Source organism: Phoca vitulina, unplaced genomic scaffold (genome assembly GCF_004348235.1).
Source record: "Phoca vitulina isolate PV1807 unplaced genomic scaffold, GSC_HSeal_1.0 scaffold58, whole genome shotgun sequence".
Taxonomy (NCBI): Eukaryota; Metazoa; Chordata; class Mammalia; order Carnivora; family Phocidae; genus Phoca; species Phoca vitulina.
Window position 1 is genome coordinate 6,836,107 of NW_022589761.1, and position 10,217 is coordinate 6,846,323.

Sequence of the window (10,217 nt, forward strand, 5' to 3'; positions counted from 1 at the left end):
CCTGTTATACTCAAACCACCAATCCAGTTGTCACATTCTGCTCATTCACTCAGCTCCCTTGGAAGGTGGATTCAGATTAAGAAACCAATGATGGTTCTGGTTCAAGATGGTAAATAGTAGGAGGCTCCTAGACATACCACCTCCTACAGACACACCAAATCTACAACTACATATGGAATAATTCCCTCAAAAAAATCCAGAAACGAGGTGAGTGACCTCGTTTATAGGTATACATCAAGCAGTAAGAGAAAACCCATTTCTCTACTCCTAGGGTGGGAGTGGGTGACATACAATCTTCACAAATACCCTACCCCAGCACAGTGGCAAACCATCAGGAGAGAACTCAAATCCTAGCTTCTCCCTAATGAGTGGAGGGTTTGAACCACATGTATGGAACACCACTATTAAGACTTATACCTGGGGTGCCTGGGTGGCTCAGTCGTTAAGTGTCTGCCATCGGCTCAGGTCATGATCCTGGGGTCCTGGGATTGAGCCCCACATCGGGCTCCCTGCTCCATGGGAGGCCTGCTTCTCCCTCTCCCACTCCCCCTGCTTGTGTTCCCTCTCTTGCTATGTCTCTCTCTGTCAAATAAATAAATAAAATCTTAAAAAAAAAAAAAAGACTTATACCTGAGGGTCACCTGGGTGGCTCAGTCAGTTAAGTGGTTGGTTCTTGATTTAGGCTCAAGGCATGGTCTCAGGGTCCTGGGATCGAGTCCCAAGTTGGGCTCTGCGCTCAGCAGGGAGTCTGCTTGAGGAATCTCTCTCCCTCTTCCTCTGCCCCTCCCCCTGCTCACTCTCTGGCTCCCAAATAAATAAATAAATAAATCTTTTTAAAGAAAAGACTTATACCTGAGAGATAGTCCCTCAAAATATCCAGCTCTGAAAGCAAATGGGGATTATATCCATGAGACCCAAAGACTATAGCAAACTAAGAAACCGTACCTAACAGGCTTGGCCATCCATCCCCTAAAGGCTCAGCACACTATGGAAGAAGCCTAAGAGCTGTGAGCTGAGGGGCAGTCTTCTAATTTAACAAACATCTAGAGGCCAAATACAATTCTCCGCAGAGACTGAGGATACCAGCAGACACAATCTTCATGCTGTTCCTCTGCCCTAACACAGGTTAATGGGGACTCCAGGAAAGGAACTTGTGCATACATCTGGTACCCTAACTATGGTGGATGCTGTCCAGAGGACACAACCCTTGATTGTCTGCTTCTGGTGGCCAGTGGGGCTGTGTTCATTGGTTCAACAAGACAGTAGCAAATTAAGGAACTTAACTGGCTATCCTGCGAGGGCTCAGTGCAGAGGAAGGACAGAAACACTCATCTCCCAGTCTTCCCCTGAAAGAGGTATATCTGTATACTTTAAAAGCTGCTGCTGAGGGTGAGGTTCCAATGAGCCTGTATCTAGGTGCTGACTGAGATTCTCCCCTTTGGGACACTGATAGGTCTTGGCACACTCTCGACAACTGGGAGTCATTAAGAACAAGCCTAGACAAGCACAAAGGTTTAAGAAACAACCAAGAGCTAAGACATGGCTCATCTCCTAAACAAAGCCACTCCTCAAGACTGAGAAAGGTAGCTGTTTTATCAAATGCACAGAAACCAATACAGAGTGAAGGAAAATGAAGAAACAGAAAAATATGCTCCAAACAAAAGAGCAAGATAAAAATCCTAGAAATAGACCTTAATGAAAAAGACATAAGTGATCTGTCTGATAGAAAGTTCAAAATAATTGTTATAAAGATGTCCACTGAGGTCAGGAAACAATGCATGAACAAAGTGAGAATTTCAACAAGGACACAGGAAATATAAGAAAGTATTGAAAAGAAAAGACAGAGCAGAAGAATAAAATATAGAACTGAAAAATTCAATAGGGATTCAAGAGCCCATTTGATGAAACAGAAGAATGGATCAGTGAACATAAAGAGAGGGCAACAGAATTCATCTATTCAGAGGAGCAAAAAGAAAAAAAATGAAAAAGGTTTATAAGAGATTTCAGGGGCATCATGAAGTAGAAAAATATTTGCATTATAGGGGTCCAGAGGAGATGAGTGAGAGAGAAAGGGGCAAATAATTTGTTCAAAGAAATAATAGCTGCAAACTTCCCTAACATGGGTGAAAAAAACTAACATCCAGATCCAGCAAGCCCAGAAGTTTCCAAAAAGAAAAATCAAAAGAGACCCACACTACGATACCTTATAATTAAAATGTCAAAAGTTAGGGGTGCCTGAGCGGATCAGTCAGTTAAGCATCTGCCTTTGCCTCAGGTCATGATCTCAGGCTCCTGGGATGGAGCCACACATCGGGCTCCCTGCTCAGCAGGTAGTCTGCTTCTCCCTCTCCCTCTGCCCCTCCCCACCCTCTAATGCTCTCTCTCTCTCAAATAAATAAATAAAATCTTTAAAAATAAATGAATACATAAAATGTCAAAAGTTAAAGGCAAGGAGAGAATCTTAAAAGCAATAAAAGAAAAAGAGCTTGTTATGAACAAAGTAATTCCCCCTAAGACTATCAGCAGAAACTTCACAGGCCAGAAGAGAGTGGCACAATATACCGAAAGTGCTGAAAGAAAAAAAAAAAATCAACCAACCAAGAATACTCTACCCAGCGAAGTTGTCCTTCAGAGTTGAAGGAAATGTAGAGTTTTGAAGACAAGCAAATGATGAAGGAGATCATTATCACTACACCATGTTATAGGATGTTAAATGGACTTCTATAAGATGAAAGAAAGAGCACTAATTAATAACAGGAAAACATGAAAGTATAAGTCTCACTGGTAAAGGTAAATATATAGGTAAACTCAGAATAATGTTGTAATGATGGTGAGTTAATCACTTATAAACCTAGTATGAAGATTAAAAGACAGAATTAATACAAATAAGAATAATAAAAAGAATTTAATAGATACAGGATAAAAGATGAAAACTGTGTTATCAAAAACATGAAGGGGCGCCTGGGTGGCTCAGTTGTTAAGCATCTGCCTTCGGCTCAGGTCATGATCCCGGGGCCCTGGGATCAAGCCCCACATCAGACTCCCTGCTATGCGGGAAGCCTGCTTCTCCCTCTCCCACTCCCCCTGCTTGTGTTGCTTCTCTTGCTGTGTCTCTGTCAAATAAATAAAATCTTTAAAAACAAAAACAAAAACATGAAACATGGTGACAGAATAAAAATGTAGAGCTTTAGAAGGCAAATCCAATCATAATTTGTTATCAGTTTAAAACATACTATTATAACTCCAAGATGGCTTATATAAGCTTTGGGGTAACCACAAAACAAAAATCTACAGTAGAGATGCAAAAGATAAAGTAATTCATGCAAGCCACTACAGAAAATCATCAAATCAGAAAAGATGAGAGCAAGAGAAAAAGGAAGGAAGAAAGAAATTACAAAACAGCAAGAAAACAACAAATGGCAATGTAAGTCCAAATCTATCAATAATCACATTAATTTTTTTAAAAAGATTTTATTTATTTATTTGAGAGAGAGAGACATAGCGAGAGCAGGAACACAAGCAGGGGGAGTGCGAGAGGGAGAAGCAGGCTTCCCGCAGAGCAGGGAGCCCGATGTGGGACTCGATCCCAGGACCCTGGGATCATGACTTGAGCCGAAGGCAGACGCCTAACGACTGAGCCACCCAGGCGCCCAATCACTTTATTTTTTTCAACATTCACTTTAAATATAAGTGGACAAAAGTCTCCAATCAAAAGGCATAGAACAGCTAAATAAATAAAAAAAACAAGACCCAACTATATGCTGCCTATAAGAGACACAGAGTGAAAGATATTCCATGCAAATGGAAACCAAAAGAAAGAGGGAAGCTAGACTTATATCAGACAAGATAGACGTTAAGAGAAAGACTGTAGTAAGAGACAACGAAGGTCAATGTATAATGATAAAAGGGTCCATCCAATAAGAAGATAAAACATTTAATATTTATGCATCCAACACGGGAGCAGCTAAATATATAAAGCAAATATTAACAGACCTTAAGGGAGAAATAGATAGCAATGCAACAACAATAGGGGACCAATAACCCACTTCCTACAATGGATGGATCATTCAGACAGAAAATCAACAAGGAAACAATGGAATTGAACCACACTTTAGACAAAAGGAACCTAAAACACATATATGTAAACAATTCATCAAACAATGGCAGAACATATGTTCTTCTCAAGTGCACACAGAACATTCTCCAGGATAGATCATATGATAGGCAACAAAACAAGGTTAGCAAATTTAAGATTACTGAAATCATACCAAGTATCTTTTCTGACCACAACGGTATGAAACAAGAAATCAGCAAGAAGAATGCTGTGAAATCTACAAATATGTGGAAAGGAAAAACACAATTCTGAACAACCAATGGGCCACAGAACTAATCAAAAGAGAAATATTTTAAATCTCAAAACAAATGAAAATGGGAGCAGAGGAAAGATGGCGGAGGAGTAGGGGACCCTATTTCAACTGGTCCCCGGAATTGAGATGGATATCTATCAGCACCCACGAAACCAGCCTGAGATATAAGAAGATCTGGATCTCAACAAACAGAATATCGCAGGCAGTTGGTTTCGAGGTATGAAGCCGGAGCTGTGATTCCGCAGGCAGATATCGGAGGATAAACGGCAGCGGGAGGGTGCCCGGCCATGGGGATCCTACACTGTGGGTGAGCAACAGCCTCGCGTGCTGGGGACGGGGCACAGACTCGCAGACCGGTAGTGGCGGGGAAAGGACTTTAGGGCAGCCCCTGGGGCGGAAACCTGGTGCGGCGGGGGTCGCACCTGTGAACTAGGGGCGGCTGGTGGTTTTAGAAGCACAAAGGGCAGAGACATGCTCCAATCTAGAGGCAGGACTGGGAGCGCTGTGGAGGGGCGCACAACCCAGGACGCTGCAGTTTATAGCAGCATGGACAGAAACGGAGACCGTGTGGCCTGGAGAGCTCACTGAAGAACAGACTGCAGTCTCTCTGCTCTGAGGCAGAGGGTTGGAAATGGTCTCTTCTGCTCTGACTCGCGGAAGAGACGCGGAAAGCCCCCAGGGAAAGCCGCCAGAGAACAAAAGCCCCAAAGACTGATTCCCGCTGAGCCCATACCCCGCCACAAGGGGGCAGGGCAACTCTGCCCAAACAGGGTTGCCTGAGTAACAGCCCAGCAGGCCCCTCCCGCAGAAGACAGGCTGGGAAAACAAGAGGCCAGCAACCCTAAGGTCCCAAGAAAACAGGTGCATCTTGCTTGGGTTCTGGTCAATAATTTGGACTCTATACATTCCCTCAAACACCCATCAACAGAATGACTAGGAGGAGGAGCCCCCAAAACAGAAAAGACTCAGAGATTATGACTTATCCTGCAGATTTACAAATGGATGCAGATATAAAAGATGTCGGAGATGGAATTCAGGCTAGCAATTGTGAAGACAATGGCTAGAATGGAGAAATCAATTAATGGCAACACAGAGTCTCTAAGGGCAGAAATGAAAGCTGAATTGGCAGAACTTAAAAATGCTATCAATGAGATCCAATCCAATATAGATAATCTAACAGCTAGGGTAACTGAGGCAGAAGAACAAATAAGCGACCTGAAAGACAATATAATAGATAAAAAGGGAAAAGAGGAGGCCAGGGAAAAACAACTCAGAATCCATGAAAATAGAATCAGAGAAATAAGTGACACCATGAAGCATTCCAATGTCAGAATAATTGGAATCCCAGAGGGAGTGGAGAGAGAGAGAGGACTAGAAGATGTATTTGAGCAAATCGTAGCTGAGAACTTCCCTAATCTGGGGAATGAAACAAACATTCGCGTCCTAGAGGCAGAGAGGACCCCTCCCAAGATCAAGGAAAACAGGCCAACACCCCGGCATGTAATAGTAAAACTTGCAAATCTTAGAACCAAGGAAACCATCTAAAGGGCAGTTAGGGGGAAGAGATTCCTTACGTACAGAGGGAGGAATATCAGAATAACGTCAGATCTATCCACAGAGACCTGGCAAGCCAGAAAGGCCTGGCAAGACATATTCAGGGTACTAAATGAGAAGAACATGCAGCCAAGAATACTTTATCCGGCAAGGCTTTCATTTAGAATGGATGGAGAGATGCAGAGCTTCCACGACTGGCAGAATTTGAAAGAATATGTGACCACTAAGCCGGCCCTGCAAGAAATATTTTTTTTTTTTTTAATTTTATTTATTTATTTGACAGAGAGAGACACAGCGAGAGAGGGAACACAAGCAGGGGGAGTGGGAGAGGGAGAAGCAGGCTTCCCGCCGAGCAGGGAGCCGGATGCGGGGCTCGATCCCAGGACCCCGGGATCATGACCCGAGCCGAAGGCAGACGCTTAACGACTGAGCCACCCAGGCGCCCCCCTGCAAGAAATATTAAGGAGGGTTCTATAAAAGGAGAAAGACCCCAAGAGTGATATACATCAGAAATTTACAGGGACAATCTATAAAAACAACGTCTTCACAGGCAACATGATGACAACTAATTCGTATCTTTCAATAATCACTCTCAACGTGAATGGCCTAAACGCTCCCATAAAACGGCACAGGGTTGCAGACTGGATAAAAAGACAGGACCCATCTATATGCTGCCTACAAGAGACTCATTTTGAACCTAAAGATACATCCAGACTGAAAGTGAAGGGATGGAGATCCATCTTCCATGCCAGCGGACCTCAAAAGAAAGCTGGGGTAGCAATTCTTATATCAGACAAATTAGATTCTAAACTAAAGTCTGTAATTAGAGACACAGAAGGACACTATATCGTTCTTAAAGGGTCTATCCAACAAGAAGATCTAACAATTGTAAATATGTATGCCCCCAACATGGGAGCAGCCATCTACATAAGCCAACTGTTAACCAAAATAAAGAGTCATATTGATAACAATATGTTAATTGTAGGAGACCTCAATACTCCACTCTCAGCAATGGACAGATCATCTAAGCAGAGAATCAACAAGGAAACAAGAGCTTTGAATGATACATTGGACCAGATGGATCTCATAGATATTTACAGAACATTCCACCCTAAAACAACAGAATACTCATTCTTCTCGAGCGCACATGGAACTTTCTCCAGAACAGACCACATACTGGGTCACAAATCAGGTCTCAACCGATACCAAAAGATTGAGATTATTCCCTGCATATTCTCAGACCACAATGCTCTAAAATTGGAACTCAATCATAAGAAAAAAATTAGCAGAAATTCAAACACTTGGAAGCTAAAGACCACTCCGCTCAAGAATGTTTGGGTCAACCAGGAAATCAAAGAAGAACTTAAACAATTCATGGAAATCAATGAGAACGAAAACACATCAGTCCAAAACCTATGGGATACTGCAAAGGCGGTCCTAAGGGGGAAATACATAGCCATCCAAGCCTCACTCAAAAAAATAGAAAAGTCCCGAATTCACCAACTAACTCTACACCTTAAAGAACTAGAGAAAAAGCAACAAACGATGCCTAAGCCACGCACTAGAAGAGAGATAATTAAAATTAAAGTAGAGATCAATGAATTAGAAACCAGAAACACAGTAGATCAGATCAACGAAAGTAGAAGTTGGTTCTTTCAAAGAATTAACAAGATCGATAAACCACTGGGCAGACTTATCCAAAAGAAAAGAGAAAGGACCCAAATTAATAAAATTATGAAAGGGGAGAGATCACAACTAACACCAAGGAAATAGAAACAATTACTAGAAATTATTATCAACAACTGGGGCACCTGGGTGGCTCAGATGGTTAAGCGTCTGCCTTCGGCTCAGGTCATGATCCCAGGGTCCTTGGATTGAGCCCTCCATCGGGCTCCCTGCTCAGCGGGAAGCCTGCTTCTCCCTCTCCCACTCCCCCTGCTTGTGTCCCCTCTCTCGCTGTGTCTCTGTCAAATAAATAAATAAATAAAATCTTAAAAAAAAAAAAAGAAATTATTATCAACAACTATATGCCAATAAACTGAGCAATCTGGATGAAATGGAGGCCTTCCTGGAAACCTATAAGCTGCCAAGACTGAAACAGGAAGAAATTGACAACCTGAATAGGCCAATAACCAGTAAAGAGATTGAAGCAGTGATCAAAAACCTCCCAAAAAACAAGAGTCCAGGGCCTGATGGATTTCCTGGGGAATCCTACCAAACATTCAAAGAAGAAATAATACCTATTCTACTGAAGCTGTTTCAAAAAATAGAAACAGAAGGAAAACTTCCAAACTCATTCTATGAGGCCAGCATTACCTTAATCCCCAAACCAGGCAAAGACCCCATCAAAAAGGAGAATTTCAGACCGATATCCCTGATGAATATGGATTCCAAAATCCTCAACAAAATCCTAGCTAATAGGATCCAACAATACATTAAAAGGATCATCCACCACGACCAAGTGGGATTTATCCCCGGGATGCAAGGGTGGTTCAACATTCGCAAATCAATCAATGTGATAGAACACATTAATAAGAGGAGGGAGAAGAACCATATGGTCCTCTCAATTGATACAGAAAAAGCATTTGACAAAATACAACATCCTCTCCTGATTAAAACTCTTCAGAGTATAGGGATAGAGGGAACATTCCTGAAGTTCATAAAATCCATCTATGAAAAACCCACAGCGAATATCATCCTCAATGGGGAAAAGCTTGAGAGCCTTTCCCTTAAGATCAGGAACACGTCAAGGATGCCCACTCTCGCCACTATTGTTCAACATAGTACTAGAAGTCCTAGCAACAGCAATCAGACAACAAAAAGAAATAAAAGGTATTCAAATTGGCAAAGAAGAAGTCAAACTCTCTCTTTTTGCAGACGACATGATCCTTTATGTGGAAAACCCAAAAGACTCCACCCCCAAATTACTAGAACTCATACAGCAATTCAGTAATGTGTCAGGATACAAAATCAATGCACAGAAATCAGTTGCTTTCTTATACACTTACAACGCAACTGTAGAAAGAGAAATTAGAGTAATGATTCCATTTACAAGAGCACCAAAAACCGTAAGATACCTCGGAATAAACCTAACCAAAGAGGTAAAGATCTATACTCTAGGAACTACAAAACACTCATGAAAGAAACTGAGGAAGACACAAAAAGATTCCATGCTCATGGATTGGAAGAATAAACATTGTTAAAATGTCTATGCTACCCAGAGCAATCTATACTTCAATGCCATCCCGATCAAAATGCCAATGACATTTTTCAAAGTGCTGGAACAAACAATCCTAAAATTTGTATGGAATCAGAAAAGACCCCGAATCACCAAGGAAATGTTAAAAAAGAAAAACAAAGCTGGGGGCATCACATTGCCCGATTTCAAGCTATATTACAAAGCTGTGATCACCAAGACAGCATGGTACTGGCACAAAAACAGACACACAGACCAATGGAACAGAATAGAGAACCCAGATATGGACCCTCAACTCTATGGTCAAATAATCTTTGACAAAGCAGGAAAAAACACGCAATGAAATAAAGACACTCTCTTCAATAAATGGTGCTGGGAAAATTGGACAGCCACATGCAGAAGAATGAAACTCGACCATTCTCTAACACCATTCACAAAGATAAACTCAAAGTGGATGAAAGACCTCAATGTGAGACAGGAATCCATTAAAATCCTAGAGGAGAACGTAGGCAGTAACCTCTTTGACATCGCCCACAGCAACTTCTTTCAAGATACATCTGCAAAAGCTAGTGAAACAAAAGCAAAAATGAACTTTTGGGACTTCATCAAGATAAAAAGCTTCTGCACAGCAAAGAAAACCGTCAACAAAACAAAGAGGCAACCCACAGAATGGGAGAAGATATTTGCAAATGACACTACAGATAAAGGGCTGGTATCCAAGATCTATATAAAGAACTTCTCAAACTCAACACCCAAAAAACAAATAATCAAGTCAAAAAGTGGGCAGAAGATATGAAAAGACACTTCTCTGAAGAAGACATACAAATGGCTAACAGACACATGAAAACATGTTCATCATCATTAGCCATCAGGGAAATCCAAATCAAAACCACATTGAGATACCACCTTACACCAGTTAGAATGGCAAAAATGGACAGGGAAAGAAACAACAAATGTTGGAGAGGTTGTGGACAAAGGGGAACCCTCTTACACTGTTGGTGGGAATGCAAGTTGGTACAGCCACTTTGGAAAACAGTGTGGAGGTTCCTCAAAAATTTAAAAATAGAGCTACCCTATGACCCAGCAATTGCACTACTGGA